Source organism: Triticum aestivum, chromosome 1D (assembly GCF_018294505.1).
Source record: "Triticum aestivum cultivar Chinese Spring chromosome 1D, IWGSC CS RefSeq v2.1, whole genome shotgun sequence".
In the NCBI taxonomy this organism is placed as follows: Eukaryota; Viridiplantae; Streptophyta; class Magnoliopsida; order Poales; family Poaceae; genus Triticum; species Triticum aestivum.
The window spans coordinates 225743013-225761972 of record NC_057796.1 but is presented as its reverse complement, the minus strand read 5'-3'; positions in this window follow the sequence as shown (position 1 = coordinate 225761972).

Below are 18960 nucleotides of genomic sequence, written 5' to 3'. Positions count from 1 at the left end.
CAATCGGGGGGAGAGAGGGGGATATTTTCGGGGGAGTGGGGGTGTCAGTGGTGAGTGGGGGAGGTTATGGGGTGCGGGGTGGGCTGGCCTCGTGGCTCGGTTGGGCTGCTGGCTGGGCCGTAGCCCAGTGGGGTTTTCTCTTTTTTTCTTTTTCTCTTTTGTACTTTCTTTTCTTTTTATTTATTGTCTTTTCTATTTTAAATCATTTTAAATTATCCAGGCATTTTATAAAAATGTGTTTGTTACACCATATTTACTTATGCAAAATATGGCACCTCCCGAACATTTTTGTTTTAGATTTTGAAAAACTTTTATTGTTGACATTAATTTGAATTTGAATTTTGAAAGGGTTTGACCTAACGATAGATTAGCAACAGTAACCATGGTGACGTGGCACCATTAGCGTGGGATTACTGTAGCTTAGGTACCCGGGCGTTACATCCGTTCACCCGGCAGTTGGCTTGACGAGTTGTCGGCTGTCCTCTGGAGTGTCCGCACCACGCCAAACAGGTCGACCGGGTTTACCACGTTCTTCCTCGTCTACGGGGCAGAAGTGATACGTCTCCAACGTATCTATAATTTTTTATTGTTCCATGCTATTATATATTCTATTTTGGATGTTTAATGGGCTTTATTATACACTTTTATATTATTTTTGGGACTAACCTATTAACCCAAGGCCTAGTGCAAATTGCTGTTTTTTTGCCTATTTTAGTGTTTCGCAGAAAAGGAATATCCAACGGAGTCCAAACGGAATGAAACCTTCGGGAGCGTGATTTTTGGAACAAACGTGATCCAGAGGACTTGGAGTGGACGTCAAGAAATCAACGAGGAGGCCACGAGGCAGGGAGGCGCGCCTGCCCCCTGGGCGCGCCCCCACCCTCGTGGCTCCACCGACCTACTTCTTCCTCCTATATATACTACGTACCCAGAAACCATCCAGGAGCACCACCAAACCCTTTTTCCACCGCCGCAACCTTCTGTACCCATGAGATCCCATCTTGGGGCCTTTTCCGGCGCTCCGCCGGAGGGGGCATCGATCACGGAGGGCTTCTACATCAACACCATAGGCTCTCCGATGATGTGTGAGTAGTTTACCACAGACCTTCGGGTCCATAGTTATTAGCTAGATGGCTTCTTCTCTCTCTTTGGATCTCAATACAACGTTCTCCTCGATCTTCTTGGAGATCTATTCGATGTAACTCTTTTTTGTGGTGTGTTTGTCGAGATCCGATGAATTGTGGGTTTATGATCAAGATTATCTATGAACAATATTTGAATCTCCTATGAATTCTTTTATGTATGATTGGTTATCTTTGTAAGTCTCTTTGAATTATCAGTTTGGTTGGCCTACTAGATTGATCTTTCTTGCAATGGGAGAAGTGCTTAGCTTTGGGTTCAATCTTGCGTTGCTCGATCCTAGTGACAGAAGGGGAAATGACACGTATTGTATTGTTGCCATTGAGGATAAAAAGATGGGGTTTATATCATATTGCTTGAGTTTATCCCTCTACATCATGTCATCTTGCCTAATGCCTTACTCTGTTCTTATGAACTTAATACTCTAGATGCATGCTGGATAGCGGTCGATGTGTGGAGTAATAGTAGTAGATGCAGGCAGGAGTTGGTCTACTTTTTGCGGATGTGATGCCTATATACATGATCATACCTAGATATTCTCATAACTATGCTCAATTCTATCATTTCTCGACAGTAATTTGTTCACCCACCGTAATACTATGCTATCTTGAGAGAAGCCACTAGTGAAACCTATGGCCCCCGGGTCTATTTTCCATCATATCAATCTCTTGTCAACTAGTTATTTCTGTCGCTGTTTATTTTACTTTGCGTTCTTTACTTTTAATCTTTATCATAAAAATACCAAAAATATTATCTTATCATCTCTATCAGATCTCACTTTTTCAAGTGGCTGTGAAGGGATTGACAACCCCTTTACCGCGTTGGTTGCAAGGTTCTTATTTGTTTGTGTAGGTACGAGGGACTTGCGTGTGGCCTCGTACTGGATTGATACCTTGGTTCTCAAAAACTGAGGGAAATACTTACGATACTTTGCTGCATCACCCTTTCCTCTTCAAGGGAAAACCAACGCATGCTCAAGAGGTAGCAAGAAGGATTTCTGGCGTCGTTGTCGGGAAGATCTACGCACAAGTCAAGACACACCAAGTACCCATCACAAACTCTTATCCCTCGCATTACATTATTTGCCATTTGCCTCTCATTTTCCTCTCCCCCACTTCACCTTTGCCTTTTCTTCGCCCTTCTTCCCGTATGTCTTTTTGTTTGTGTTTCCATGTGCCTTCTATTTGCTTGCATCTTTGCTTGCTAAAAATCTATTGATATGGATCCACTTAAAGTGTTCTACTTGGATCATCTTCGATCCTTATGCGCTCGTGCTGAAACCCCAACTAGCCTAGTTGATGGGAAATCTTTAGACTAGCATGCTCATTTTGTGCATTATCGTTTGTCTGAAAAGGGGAAGCTCTTATGGTATCAAATAAATAGTTTGCTATGCTATGCTTGGAATCTATGTGAAATTTATAACTTTACTTGTTGCTCTAAGAACCCTAAAACACCTTCCCTACCTATGTGAGTTTAATGATAATGAAATATTATCTTCTTATGGAAAGGGTGTTTATAGTTACTATGATATCTAACAAATTGAAGACTTTGTCATTTTAAAGGGTGCTCATGAAGTTGCTTCTTTGATTGAAAAGTATGATATTACTCTCTACAAATCTGAAAATTCCGACATACTTAAATATTGCTATGAAAACTATGCTCATAATGCCTATGTTAAGGAATTTATTGAGAGAATGACCGTTGCTTTGGAAGAAAATAATGATATGCACAAATCTATAGATAATTATGATTCCGATGATTTGATTGAAATATCCCTTGATGAACATGATGCTTGCTATTCTTGTGGCCATGATGCCAATATTTATGAAGATGAATTTGCTATAGTTCCTTATGTTAAACATGAGATCGTTGCTATTGCACCCATACTTGATAATTCCTTCGATAAAAAGCATGATTGCAATGATTTTACTATAAATTCTCTTAATGTCAATTGTGCTAATAATATGCAAAACCCTAAGCTTGGGGATGCTAGTTTTCCTATGTCTACTACTTGTTGCAATGATCATGATTGGGGTGATTCTTTTTATGATCTTGAAAATTTATTTAAGCCCCATGATGAATATGAGATTGATAATGTTGTTTGCAATAATATATAAAGTGGGTTTGGAAGAGTGTCAACTTTAGATCCCACATATTTGGAGAATGTTCAATCTTATGAAATTTTTGATAAAAGTGGGTTTGGAGAGGTCATGACTTTAGCTAATGTTAATCCCACTATTTTGGAAGAGTGTCAACTTTGCATACATGTGGATCATGTTAAGCATATGTTTTGTGATAGCTATATTGTTGAATTTACTCAGGATCCTACATGTAATTATTATGAGAGAGGAAAATATGGTTGTAGAAATTTTCATGTTACTAAATTACCTCTCGTTATGTTGAGATTGCTATTGTTTCTTTCCGCTTCCTTGCATATGCTAGTTTTTGCTTGCCTTGATAATTTGTTTGCCTATAATATGCCTATGCATAGGAAGTATGTTAGACTTAGATGTGTTTGTCACGTGTTTTATGATGCTCTCTTTGTGCTTCAATTCTTGTCTTTCTTGTGAGCATCATTGAAATCTCAATGCCTAGCTAAAAAGGCTTTAAAGAAAAGCGCTTGTTGGGAGACAACCCAATATTTTTCCTTTCTGTTTTATAATAAATATTTGATCTAGCCTCTGGTTAGATGTGGTTTTATGTTTTAATTTGTGTTTGTGCCAAGTAAAACCTATAGGATCTTCTGGATGATGGTTATTTGATCTTGCTGAAAAAGTGAGAAACTTTCTATTCACGAAAACAATTGTTAAAAATCACCAGAATGTGATAAACTACTGATTCCAATTGAAGTAGATCAATAAAGAAATTATATAGGTCGTCCTATTTTGGTAGATTTTTCTGAGTTACAGAAGTTTGCGTTAGATATAGATTACTACAGACTGTTCTGTTTTTGACAGATTCTGTTTTTTGTGTGTTGTTTGCTTATTTTGATGAATCTATGGCTAGTAATGGAGTTTATGAACCATAGAGAAGTTGGAATACAGTAGGTTTAACACCAATAAAAATAAAGAATGAGTTCATTACAGTACCTTGAAGTGGTGTTTTGTTTTCTTTCGCTAACGGAGCTCATGAGATTTTCTGTTGAGTTTTGTGTTGTGAAGTTTTCAAGTTTTGGGTAAAGATTTGATGGATTATGGAACAAGGAGTGGCAAGAGCCTAAGCTTGGGGATGCCCAAGGCACCCCAAGGTAAAATCCAAGGACAACCAAAAAGCCTAAGCTTGGGGATGCCCTGGAAGGCATCCCCTCTTTCGTCTTCGTCCATCGGTAACTTTACTTGGAGCTATATTTTTATTCACCACATGATATGTGTTTTGCTTGGAGCGTCTTGTATGATTTGAGTCTTTACTTTTTAGTTCACCACAATCATCCTTGCTGTACACACCTTTTGGGAGAGACACACATTAATCGGAATTTATTAGAATACTCTTTATGCTTCACTTATATCTTTTGAGCTAAACAATTTTGCTCTAGTGCTTCGCTTATATCTTTTAGAGCACGGCAGTGGTTCCATTTTATAGAAATAATTGATCTCTCATGATTCACTTATATTATTTTGAGAGTCCTTTAGAATAGCATGGTAATTTTCTTTGGCTATAAAATTAGTCCTAATATGATAGGCATCCAAGTTGGATATAATAAAAACTTTCATATAAGTGATTTGAATACTAGGAGAAGTTTGATACTTGATGATTGTTTTGAGATATGGAGATAGTGATATTAAAGTTGTGCTAGTTGAGTAGTTGTGAATTTGAGAAATAGTTGTGTTGAAGTTTGCAAGTCCCGTAGCATGCACGTATGGTAAACGTTGTGTGACAAATTTCAAACATGAGGTATTCTTTGATTGTCATCCTTATGAGTGGCGGTCGGGGACGAGCGATGGTCTTTTCCTACCAATCTATCCCCCTAGGAGCATGCGCGTAGTGCTTGGTTTTTGATGAATTGTAGATTTTTGCAATAAGTATGTGAGTTCTTTATGACTAATGTTGAGTCCATGGATTATACGCACTCTCAACCTTCCATCATTGCTAGCCTCTTCGGTACCGTGCATTACCCTTTCTCACCTTGAGAGTCGGTGCAAACTTCGCCGGTGCATCCAAACCCCGTGATACGATACGCTCTATCACACATAAACCTCCTTATATCTTCCTCAAAACAGCCACCATACCTACCTATTATGGCATTTCCATAGCCATTCCGAGATATATTGCCATGCAACTTTCCACCGTTCCGTTTATTATGACACGCTTCATCATTGTCATATTGCCTTGCATGATCATGTAGTTGACATCGTATTTGTGGCAAAGCCACCATGCATATTATTTCATACATGTCACTCTTGATTCATTGCCCATCCCGGTACACTGCCGGAGGCATTCATATAGAGTCATATTTTGTTCTAGTATCGTGTTGTAAATAAATAGAAGTGTGATGATCATCATTAATAGAGCATTGTTCCAAATAAAAAAAAGGAGAAAGGCCAAAAAAAGAAGGCCCAAAAAAAAGAAAAGAAAGAGAAATAAAAGGGACAATGCTACTATCCTTTTTCCACACTTGTGCTTCAAAGTAGCACCATGATCTTTATAATAGAGAGTCTCTTGTTTTGTCACTTTCATATACTAGTGGGAATTTTTCATTATAGAACTTGGCTTGTATATTCCAACAATGGGCTTCCTCAGATGCCCTAGGTCTTCGTGAGCAAGCAAGTTGGATGCACACCCACTTAGTTTCTTTTGTTGAGCTTTCATACATTTATAGCTCTAGTGCATCCGTTGCATGGCAATCCCTACTCCTTGCATTGATATCAATTGATGGGCATCTCCCTAGCCCATTGATTAGTCGCGTCAATGTGAGACTTTCTCCTTTTTTGTCTTCTCCACACAACCCCCATCATCATATTCTATTCCACCCATAGTGCTATATCCATGGCTCACACTCATGTATTGCGCGAAAGTTGAAAAAGTTTGAGATTACTAAAGTATGAAACAATTGCTTGGCTTGTCATCAGGGTTGTGCAAGATGAGAGCATTCTTGTGTGACAAAAATAAAGCATGGCCAAACTATATGATTTTGTAGGGATGAGCTTTCTTTGGCTATGTTATTTTGAGAAGACATAATTGCTTGGTTAGTATGCTTGAAGTATTATTATTTTTATGTCAATATTAAACTTTTATCTTGAATCTTTCGGATCTGAACATTCATGCCACAATAAAGGAGATTACATTGAGAAATATGTTAGGAGGCATTCCACATCAAAAATTCTGTTTTTATCATTTACCTACTCGAGGACGAGCAAGAATTAAGCTTGGGGATGCTTGATACGTCTCCAACGTATCTATAATTTTTGATTGTTTCATGATATTATATATTCTGTTTCGGATGTTTAATGGGCTTTAATATACATTTTTATATTATTTTTGGGACTAACCTATTAACCCAAGGCCCAGTGCAAATTGCTATTTTTTTGCCTATTTCAGTGTTTCGCGGAAACGGAATATCAAACGGAGTCCAAACGGAATGAAACCTTCGGGAGCGTGATTTTTGGAACAAACGTGATCCAGAGGACTTGGAGTGGACGTCAAGAAATCAATGAGGAGGCCATGAGGCAGGGAGGCGCGCCCCCACCCTGGTGGGCCCCTCGTGGCTCCACCGACCTACTTCTTCCTCCTATATATACCTAGTTACCCCGAAACCATCCAGGAGCACCACCAAACCCTATTTCCACCGCCGCAACCTTATGTACCCGTGAGATCCCATCTTGGGGCCTTTTCCGGCGCTCCACCGGAGGGGGCATCGATCACGGAGGGCTTCTACATCAACACTATAGCCTCTCCGATGATGTGTGAGTAGTTTACCACAGACCTTCGGGTCCATAGTTATTAGCTAGATGGCTTCTTCTCTCTCTTTGGATCTCAATACAATGTTCTCCTCGATCTTCTTGGAGATCTATTTGATGTAACTCTTTTTTGCGGTGTGTTTGTCGAGATCCGATGAATTGTGGGTTTATGATCAAGATTATCTATGAAAAATATTTGAATCTCCTCTAAATTCTTTTATGTATGATTGGTTATCTTTGGAAGTCTCTTTGAATTATCAGTTTGGTTTGTCCTACTAGATTGATCTTTCTTGCAATGGGAGAAGTGCTTAGCTTTGGGTTCAATCTTGCGTTGCTCGATTCTAGTGACAGAAGGGGAAACGGCACGTATTGTATTGTTGCCATCGAGGATAAAAAGATTGGGTTTATATCATATTGCTTGAGTTTATGCCTCTACATCATGTCATCTTGCTTAATGTGTTACTCTGTTCTTATGAACTTAATACTCTAGATGCATGCTGGATAGCGGTCGATGTGTGGAGTAATAGTAGTAGATGCAGGCAGGAGTTGGTCTACTTGTTGCGGACATGATGCCTATATACATGATCATACCTAGATATTCTCATAACTATGATCAATTCTATCAATTGCTCGACAGTAGTTTGTTCACCCACCATAATACTATGCTATCTTGAGAGAAGCCACTAGTGAAACCTATGGCCCCCGGGTCTATTTTCCATCATATCAATCTCTTGTCAACTAGTTATTTCTGTCGCTGTTTATTTTACTTTGCGTTTTTTACTTTTAATCTTTATCATAAAAATACCAAAAATATTATCTTTTCATCTCTATCAGATCTCACTTTTGCAAGTGGCAGTGAAGGGATTGACAACCCCTTTACCGCGTTGGTTGCAAGGTTCTTATTTGTTTGTGTAGGTACGAGGGACTTGCGTGTGGCCTCCTACTGGATTGATACCTTGGTTCTAAAAAACCGAGGGAAATACTTACGCTGCATCACCCTTTCCTCTTCAAGGGAAAACCAACGCATGCTCAAGAGGTGGCAAGAAGCCGTCATCCCGACCGACGTCGAGTTCGACTTGCCGCGCGTCACGATGTACACAGAAGCTGAAGCAAAGGAAGCCCGCGAAGACGGCGTTGACCTGCTCGAAGAAGCACGTCTCCTAGCGCTGAGTCGCTTGCACATCTACCAGCAAGGTCTGAGGCATTACCACCGCAAGAAGATCAAGCCCCTCGCTTTCCGAGAGGGAGACCTTGTCCTCTGACTCGTCCAAGAGCAGACCGGCCAACACAAGCTGTGCTCCCCATGGGAGGGCCCCTTCATCGTCAGCAAGGCCTTGTGCGACCGCAACGCGTACTACCTCATCGACGCCCGCAAGACGAACAAGCGCAAGAGGGACACCGCCGGTGAAGAAACAACCCGGCCATGGAATGCGGAGCTCCTCCGCCCGTTTTACAGTTAGCCGTGTGCACGTATGTATCACTGCCTTTTGTAATCATCCGAAAACTATGGGGTCCCCAAACAATCCTCGGGGGCTGCCACTTTTGTGACCAAGTTATTGTGTCTCCTACATTCGGGCATTGCTTTACTCTTAAACCAACCCGGCCACCGCGTCGACCTGCTCGACCCGGGGGCTCGAGGGCTGGCCGGCTTGGTCACCCGCCGTTCCCCTTAGCGGCTCCTGACGCGTTGGGTCGCCATGGCCTCTTGCTTTGCCCTAAGCCGCAGATCCGGCTTCGGCCATTGGCTGGCAAGCACATAAGACCAAAAGCACTAGCGCGCCACGAAAACTAAGTCAAGAAGCGCCGGGTCGCCCAACCCGGCACTGCGGCTTTAAGTTGCCGCACGACCGACTGCTCGTCAACCCGGCCCCGCCGGATTGCCGCCAGCCGGCCCAGTGGGTGTTTCGCTCACGCTCAACGTTTTAAAAGACTAAGTATCGCACGCTCCTCCCGAAGGCCGAACCCCTTGTCACGGACCGGAGCCTCGGCCGTCAGACTCGCGGGGAGGAAGCCCAAAAGGGGAGAGTTGCAAGAAAACGGCTCTAAGAATGAAAAGCAAAGGTGCAGACATCCACAAAGTTTCTGCATACCGCCGGATCGCTCGACCCGGCCCCGCCACCTTAAGTTGCCACACGACCGGTTGTTAGCCTACCCGGCCCCGCCGGATTGCCGCCAGCCGGCCCAGTGGGTGTTTCGCTCATGCTCGACGTTTTGAAAGAGTAAGTACTGTACATTCCTCTCAAAGGTCGAGCCCCTTGTCACGGACCGGAGCCTCGGCCGTCAGACTCGCGGGGCGGAGGCCCAAAGGGGGAAGGTTGCAGAAAAACGGATCCAAAAACAAAATGCAAAGGCGCAGACATTCACGCAACTCATGCATCATAAATTCAAACAGGCCCAAGACCAGAGTTCATTACACCCAGTCAACCCCTAGTGGGTGGGTGGACCTGCTACCTAATAGAAATTTTTTATAAGTTAAAAATTAAGGCGTCCCCATCGCCGGATTGCGCAGCTCCCGGGTCCGCTGAGGTGCCGGTATCTTCCTCCCCGGCGTCCGCGTCGCAGTAGATGCCCGTCTCCTCAGAACTGCCCTCCGGGTCGTCCAGAAGCAAGCCGTAGTCGTCAACAGGCACGACTCCGCCGTCTTCCGCCCGCTCCGGCCGGAACTCGTCGTGGAAGGCGAACCCGGCGATATAGCTGGCCCGAGCAGCAATCCGGCCGGCTTCCGCCTGCAGCTGGCTCTTCGAGCCGGCTCGCTGGCCCATCAGCGCGTCCAGCGACAAGTCCGGAAGCCAAGACATCGTGAACCTGAGCGCCATCTCGGTGCCAGCACGGGTGGGGGAGACTCGCCAGTCATGGAGACGCTCCGGACCTGCCTCCAGCCAGCGCGCCAGCCGCGTGAAGCTGCTCGGCGCGACGGAACCCGGCCAAAGGGCCGCCGTCATCGCCGTGCCGGCCTCGGAGAGACGTCCCATCTGCTCGCTCAAGACTCGCAGACGGGCCTCGGCAGCGGCAACAATCTCCGGGAAGGTCCAGGCCACCCGCGGGAGTCCCGGAGCCGACGATCCCTTGTGGGTCACGCTGAAAGTGGACCGCCTCCTCCGCCAGCTGGCGCGTCTCTGGGAAGGCCCCTGCCAACAAGGAAAGCAAGTCAGAAGAAAATTACTAAGGGAGGAAGGCCGGAGGCCCAACCCGGCAACAACAGAATCCAAGGAAAGCACTTACTGGAGAAGGACTCTTCCAGGTGCTGCGCTTCGAGCAACGTACCGCGCCGCTCCCGGGCAATAGTGCGGTCACGCTCCTCTAGTGCCTTCTCCAGGTCGGCGACCTTGGCAAGGGCTGCGTTCAGCTCGGCGTCCTTGTCCTCGGCCGCCTTCACGGCCTCCTCGTGGAGTCGGGTCTCCCCCAGCCGGGTCTCCTCCGCCGTGGCCACCAGCGCCTTCACGCGCTCCACCTCGGTCTGGAGCTGCCCCTTGTCGTCGGTCAGCTTGCCACGTTGCTCGTCCGCCTCGCCAAGGGCTCGCTGCGCCTCCACGACCTTGGCGGCCTCTGCCTTGAGGCGCTCCACCTCAGCCTCGAGGCGGCTCTTATCGCCCGCCAGCTGCTCCCGCAGCCGGCTGGCTTCGTCGAGCGCCAGCTGGGCTCCCGCCGCCTCCGCCTTCTCCACCTCGGCCCGAAGCCGGCCGACGTCTATGACAAGCCGGTCGTAATGAAAACCGGCCCGGAATAGCCGGGTCCTCCAAGACAGCACCTCGGCTGCAGAAGAGGAACTCAGCAACAAAGTACTATTTTAAGATTCGATCCAACTGCTACGCAGTTGGCCCGAATCTCGGGGGCTACACCCACTGGGTGCGCTAGCGTGACCCCACTAGAAAAGAGCATGAAAGAGAAATACCTACCGTGACGCGGAGTTCCTCCTCCTTGGCGGCGAGCCTCTCCTTGAGACGCCGGTGCGTCTCAAGGAAACGGTTGAAAATGTTGACCCGATAGGAGTCCAGTTGCTGCGGAAGGCAACGATCAGCACAAGACAACAAGATAAGATTCGACCCGACTGCTACGCAGTTGGCCCAAATCTCGGGGGCTACAGCCAGTGGGTGCGCTGGCGCGCCCCCACAAAGGAGAAAACAATGAAGAAAGAAAAGCAGAACGCAAATGAAAACTTACGAAGACGGCGTGCTCCAGCTCCTGCGTCGCCTCGACCTCGGCCTGGGCGAAGGCCTGGATCCAGTCTGTCCGCCCTCGCAGGCGCCGGGTCACGGCGGCCATCGCCGCCTCCTCCTGGGTCGGAGGTCCGAAGGGGACATCGCTGGACCCGCTCCGCAACAGCCGCAACTCAGCGACCCGGCGTCCTCCGGACCTGAGCACCAGGGTGTGCTCTCCACCAGGCGCTTCCCCTGAAGCCGACGCTTTCTCCAGCGCCCTCTCAGGCATCAACGCCGGCTCGGTGGGCAGAGCGGCTTGAGGCTCCACCACCGGCAGCGTCTCGCTCGCCAGCGTCCGGGACGCCCCCTCCGGCGCCGCCCGTGCCGCCTCCTCCAAGACGGCGTCGCCGCCGCCTCCATCGGCCCCCTCCCGCTCGACCACATCGGTCCGCGGCGGGGTGCCGTCCTCGACAACCACGACCTCCCAGTCGAGGTCCATCGCGTCCGCATGGCCACCTTAGCCATGCTCCCCCTCCAACGCCGGCACGAAGACCGTCGCCGCCACCGCCGTCCCCGCCGGCATCTCCGGCCACGCCGGCTCGCGCCCACGCTGCCGCGGCGCTAACCCAAGCCTGGGTCGACGCCGCCTCCAGCTCCACCTCCGCCCGGTTCCGGTCTCGCCTGGCCAAGCCCTCGGTGTCGGCCAGGTCCAGACCAAGGTCCGGGTCCACCGGCGCCTCCTCCTCGTCCCGGTCGGCGGTGCCAGACCGGCTCCTCCGAAACACAGCGCCCTCAGCGGACGCGGCGTCCGCCGCCGCCAGCGCCAGCGAGATCGGCGACCTGAAGCACAAGACAAATAAATTGCGCCGAGTCGATCGGAGCTGCTCAGCAACTCGGCCCAAGCCAAAAGAGCCACTTACCCCGGCACCACCGAAACGGCGGGCCTCGCCGCCCTCTCCTGTGGGGCACCGCGCCTCCTCTTGGCAGGCGGCTTCACACCTCCAGCCGGGTCCGCCGCGCGCTTCGCGGTCGGGGCCCGCGGCGTGACATTACCCTTCTCGTGCGGCCGCCTCGCTGATGCCGCCCCACAAGACGACCCGGCTCCGGCCGCGCCGCCGCGTCCTCCACCCGGCGCCGCTACATCAGCAGCTCGCGTCATCACCCCTAAAGCCGTCACGCAACCGGCGATTCAAGAAATGAAAACAAGACTCACCTACTCGGCGCCCTGCGCCCGTGTCAGCGGCCGCCGCCTCCCCTCCGCCATGGGCCTCGGGCTCCTCCGAGGCAACCCGCACCACCTACGCCCGCGCCCGGTCGTAAGGATGCCGGACGGCGTTCAGAAGCACCTCTCGCGTTGCGTCGGGATGAACAAGAAGATAAGCAGCAGCGAAATACGGAGACCAGGGACTCACCAATGGTGCCGGGTTCGCGTGGCTGTACGGGGCCTTCCCGAACTCCCAGTCCACCCCAAGTTGGCCTTAGAGATGTCATTGACCCAGCGCGCGACTTGGTCCGCCGCCAGCCGCGTGTTCGCCATGTGGTTGGGGTCCTGGAGGCCGGTCATCTGTCCGATGAGATGGCTGCGCTGCTGCAGCGGTAGCACCCGCCGGACGATGAAGGCGGTGATGAGGTTGGTGCCGGTGAGCTTCTCCCGCGCCTTCATCACTGACACCCGCTCGCACAGGTTAAGCACCTCCTGCAACGGGTGCTTGGGGTAGTACCCCCAGTTCTGCTTCCCCCACGGCGGCGAGTTGATGAACGGCGGAAGATTGATGCGGTTCTCGCCGAGGTTGCAGACGTAGAAGAAGGAGTTCTGCCATTTCTTGGCCGAATCCTCCAGCAGCATCCTCGGGCAGTCGGCGCCCGACCGCTTGGTGATGACGGCCGCTCCGCACTCGGACATCTCTCTGGCCTTCGGCCCCTGCTGCTTTAGGGAGAAGAAGTGCACCCAGAGGTCGATCAAAGGCTCGACCCCCAGGTACCCCTCGTAGAGGGTAACAAAGCCAGACAGCCGCATGATGGCGTCGGCGCCGAGATGATGGGGCTGGAGCCTGAAGAACTCCAGAAAGTCACGGAAGAAGCCGCTCGCGGGAAGCCCAAACCCGCTCTTGAAGTGCGACAGGAAGACCACCCGCTCCGAGCCCTCGGGCCGCAGCTCCCGCTCACCCTGCAGGAGACGCACCTTGACCTCCTCCGCCCTCGGCAGGCGCCTGGTGTCATGGAGGTAGGCGACATCGTCAAGAGTGACGGTCGAGCCCATCCACGATCCTGACGGTAGCGCCATCACCCCGAGCACAGAAGAAAGCAGGAAGAAAGAAGGAAGAGGATGGAAAGAGAGCTCTTCTCAAGACAGCGAGCGTCGCAGCTAGCGGCGGTCGTCAGAAGCAGAGGGAGGATGAAGAGGCAGGGGAGCGCGAGCGTGAATGATCTCCACCGCTCCCTTCACCCCCAATTTATAGGCCACGATTCAAAACGTGGGGAAGTGGGATCGTTTGCGATCGCCCCTCCCACTCCCCCGCAATAAGTGCGCATGTACGCACGCAGTAACTGCCTGGAGAATGGCAATCGACCCGCGGACGCCACAATAAATCCGTGCGCGTGGGCCGAGGGTACGCGGCGGCGGGCCCCAGGCCGTCGCCCCGTCCCGTCACGCGCGTGGCCTGTCAGGCCCCTCCGGCTCCCAGGTGCCACATGGCGGCCGTGCGAAGCCCAAAAGATTGCCCAAGATTCGTCGAACTCCTTGATTTCCCACCATGGGCGGGATGCCGCGATCCGGCTTCCGGAAGCCGGCACACAGTGGGTGTTGCCAGACCCGGCGGTCACCAAAATCCGCCTCTACAAGGGGGAAACTACGAAGGCCCTCCCATCCGAAGACGGCGGACCTTCATAGCTTCGGGGACTACTGTCGGGGGGATGAACCCCAGGCAGGCAACGGAACCTGGATCCTTTTTAAAAACAGCGGGGCCAGCATCGCCCCTCGATCCGGCTCACGCTTGGCCAGGTCGCTCAACCCGGCCAAGCCCCATGACCCGGCCAAGCTCTCCAACCCGGCGAGACTCCTCAACTCGGCCCAAACAACCAAGCTCAAGACTTCCCCAACAAGCCAGCACCGCCCTTGGCGTGTTCTCCAAACCCGGCAAGGGGTCACCGGCCGTCCCATCCCAGCCGTATGATGGGACGAGTCTCCACCAACTGATGACCGAAGGCACAGTGCCCCGCCCATGCCTCTAGTCAGCCGGACGAGGCAACAGTGCCTCCCACCTACCCGCTGACCAGGGCTGGCGTGGCAACAGTGCCCCTGACGTCACCCATGACTCCAACAAGCGTGACCTGATGGAGCGCCACTGTAGCTGACTTGACTCAGCCTCGCCCTGACGACCGACAAGACGGCACAAAGTGCCCCCTAGGCGCATGGGGCCCGCGCCCAGGGAACCCGGCGAACCCTGGTACCCGGCGGGTCCCAGCACCGGGTTCCTAGACGCTGACAACCCAGCCCTACGGCCTCTAACATTACCCTTGTACCCCTGGGGGTTGACCTATAAACCCCCCCAGGAGCCCTCATGCATATGGGCAAGCAAGCGATGCAACACACTCACCTATCCACCCACTCACACGTCTAGCAAGCAACACCCGAGGAGAGGGAGTAGCCTAAGCCTTGGCCTGACTTCCTTCTTCCTCCATACAGCTCTAGGAGCAACTCTGTACTGTTGCATATAAACCACACTCGGCAGGACTAGGGGTGTTATCTCTCCGGAGAGCCCCGAACCTGGGTATGTCTTGCGTCCCGCGGTCGCTCATGCCGACCTCGCCTCTGGAGCCCACCAGTGCCCTCGAGCCTCCTCCTATCTTTATCCATCCCCTGGCATCTGCTGTGCGCCCACCACGACACTAGCCACCCTATATATTTGATGTGGGCAAGCACAAATTCGATGGCACTCTTTATTGATCGCGCAACCACACACTTCATCCCTATTTTCGATTCTATCGATATCTCACGCCGATGATCCTTCCACTCTCTTCTCGTGGATCGCTCCCTCTATATATGATATATCCATGACTCTGTTTCACACACATTGCATATGTTACGTTTTTTGTTTGAGATATCATCGACACATTGCCTCTGTTTCGCACAAACCATCTCTCTCACACCCACCCACGTACGTACCTGCACCTAAAGAAGAGGTGCACGCAGGACGCACGTACTCACGTCTCGTTCCCGGCCACACCCCGTGGGTACACGGTGGAGTTCGTTTCTGTACGAAAAGGCAACCCACGTGATAATTTGACGCGTGTAGCGATTGTTTACTTGAAGGAGGGTCGTGTACCACGCGTAGACGGAACAAAGTTTGACTTGACACGTTAGTATTAAATAAAGTTATATATTCCTCAATGGCACGTATAGAATATAAAATGATTGTCGTGCGGAAAATGGAAAAATTCGCTCCACTATATACAATGCAGCCTGCCAGCTGGGGTTTGTCTCTCATCACACCATCTCACACAAGGCGGCAGTGGCCTCTCTCTCTCACCGATGGTCAGTGATCAGGCCGCATCCTGTCCGTCGGCGGAAAGGGAGGATGTGCATCGTTTCTCTGTTCGAGGGTGTTGACGCAGCATGTCCCGATCTGTGGTACTCATTGTTCTCTCTGACCAAGCTCCGGCGCGGTAGGGCCTTCGCCACTTGCTCACTACCGCAGTATGGGCAGACCCCGGCCGCCGGTGCCCTCCTAGTAACATCCCGACGACCCTCAGGTACAGCTTCCTCCGGCCTTGCTCCACTGCCCATCTTCCCATGTTGCTGCATGTGGATCTTCTTTAGTTGTTTGCTTAAAATGTATCTCGGCCGGCGTACTTTCCATCTTGCAATCTCGTCCTCAAACCATTTTTGATAAACCACCATGCTGCTATCTTTCCCTTATTACATGGAATATGCTTCTTTTTTGTCGGCGTATGTGTCTTCAACTCGTGTTATTGGGCAGTAATTGTTTCCTTTCTACCTCCTTTTGCAAACAGGGCTATCCATTTCAACTCGTTGCTATTGCGACCTTTTGGTGAACTGCACAAATCACTTTTTTCCTAAGAGTGTTTTGTGCAGTTCCGCCAAAATGTCACACGGGCAACATTTTTACATTTCTGTGGGACTGCAGAAAGGGAGATTGGTTTTGCTATCCTCCTCATCCAACTCCGTGCCTAATCTTCCCCAACAAGTAGTTAGTCCTAAAGAGAGATCACAGAGGTGATCGGCTTCTATTTGTGTGTGTTATGTTTCATCATCTAGTTCCACTATTATTGTAATCACACTGACTGGATATCTTTGCAAACAGGGATGGTCAGCTCGATTTTAGTGGAGCTGCACAAAATGATCGGATTGTGGTGTCCTCCATACACCTCTTTTTTGTCTACAGAGCTGGGTGAAACTAGCTGCCAAGCAATGAACACTATGCCCAGGAAATGGAGCCATGCCTACGAACTACAGCATCGATCAATTATATATTTTTCTTTATTTGTACACCTTCTCACAACTTTGTCTTCAGTTGTGATGTGAATATTGGCACTGATCTGCGAACCACTGAGATGCATTAGCAGCCATGGTAGTTTCATTTGTATTTGATGGAATGTTGTAACGAGATAATCTTGAGGCAAGAGGACACATGAATTCTAAGTTGAAACCTTTTTTTCCCTACGGGAACCAAAGTTGAAACCTTCATAGCATCGCAGTACAATTTCATTAAAATTATGTGTACATATAAACAAATCCCGAAGGATTGATAGCATTGCCAGAAACAATTTAACTTCATTTCGCCGACATGTGGGACATCCTTCATCCGGCTCCATCTGCCATGCAGCAATATTGAGTGCACAACTGCAGGGAAAGATTTGTTGAAAATATGCCCTAGAGGCAATAATAAAGTGGTTATTATTATATTTCCTTGTTCATGATAATTGTCTGTTGTTCATGCTGTAATTATATTAACCGGAAACCATAATACATGTGTGAATACATAGACCGTGATATGTCCCTGGTAAGCCTCTAGTTGACTATCTCATTGATCAATAGATGGTTGTGGTTTCCTGACCATGGTCATTGGATGTCATTGATAATGGGATCACATCATTAGGAGAATGATGTGATGGACAAGACCCAATCCTAAGCATAGCACAAGATCGTGTAGTTCGTTTTGCTAGAGCTTTTCTAATGTCAAGTATCGTTTCCTTAGACCATGAGATTGTGCAACTCCCAGATACCGTATGAATGCTTTGGGTGTACCAGACGTCACAACGTAACTGGGTGGCTATAAAGGTGCACTACAGGTATCTCCGAAAGTGTCTGTTGGGTTGGCACGAATTGAGATTGGGATTTGTCACTCCGTATGACGGAGAGGTATCTCTGGGCCCACTCGGTATTGCATCATCATAATGAGCTCAATGTGACTAAGGAGTTAGTCATGGGATCATGCGTTACGGAATGAGTAAAGAGACTTGCCGGTAACGAGATTGAACGACGTATGGGGATACCGACGATCGAATCTCGGCCAAGTAACATACCGATGGACAGAGGGAATTGTATACGGGATTGATTGAATCCCCGACATCGTGGTTCATCTGATGAGATCATCGTGGAACATGTGGGAACCAACATGGGTGTCCAGCTGAGAGATGTCTCGGTCATGTCTACATGGTTCCCGAACCCGTAGGGTCTACACAGTTAAGGTTCGGTGACGCTAGAGTTGTTGTGGGAAATAGTATGCGGTTACCGAAGGTTGTTCGGAGTCTTGGATGAGATCCCGGACATCACGAGGAGTTCCAGAGGTGAAGAATTATATATGGGAAGTCCAGTTTCAGTCGTCGGAATGGTTTCGGGGGTTATCGGTATTATACCAGGACCACCGAAAGGTGTTCGGGGGTCCACCGGGTGGGGCCACCTGCTCCGGTGGGCCAAGTGGGCTGAACAAGGGTGGGAACCAGCCCCCTAGTGGGCTGGTGCGCCCCCCAAGGGCCCAAGGCACCTAGGGTTAAAAACCCTAGGGGGTGGGGGCGCCTCCCACCAAACTTGGGGGGCAAGTCCCCACCTTGGCCGCTGCCCCCTCTAGATGCATCTAGGGGGGGGGGCGGCCCCATCTCCCTTCACCCTATAAATAGAGGGGGGTGGGAGGGCAGCCGCACCCTTCCCCTGGCACAGACCTCCCCCTGTCCAACACCTCCTCCTCCTCCGTAGTGCTTGGTGAAGCCCTGCCGGAGAACGCAAGCTCCACCACCATGCCATCGTGCTGCTGGAGTTCTCCCTCAATTTCTCCTCTCCCCTTGCTGGATCAAGAAGGAGGAGACATCCCCGGGCTATACGTGTGTTGAACACGGAGGTGCCGTCTGTTCGGCGCTAGATCGGATCTTCCACGATTTGAATCGCCACGAGTACGACTCCATCAACCGCGTTCTTGTAACACTTGTGCTTAGCGATCTTCAAGGGTATGAAGATGCACTCCTTCTCTCTCGTTGCTAGCATCTCCTAGATTGATCTTGGTCACACTTAGGAATTTTTTTAAATTATTACTACGTTCCCCAACGGTGGCATCATGAGCTAGGTCTATGCGTAGATTCTATGCACAAGTAGAACACAAAGTAGTTGTGGGCGATGATTTGTTCAATTTTCTTACCGTTACTAGTCTTACCTTGATTCGACGGCATTGTGGGATGAAGCTGCCCGGACCGACCTTACACGTACGCTTACGTGAGACTGGTTCCACCGACCGACATGCACTTGATTCATAAGCTGGCTAGCGGGTGTCTAC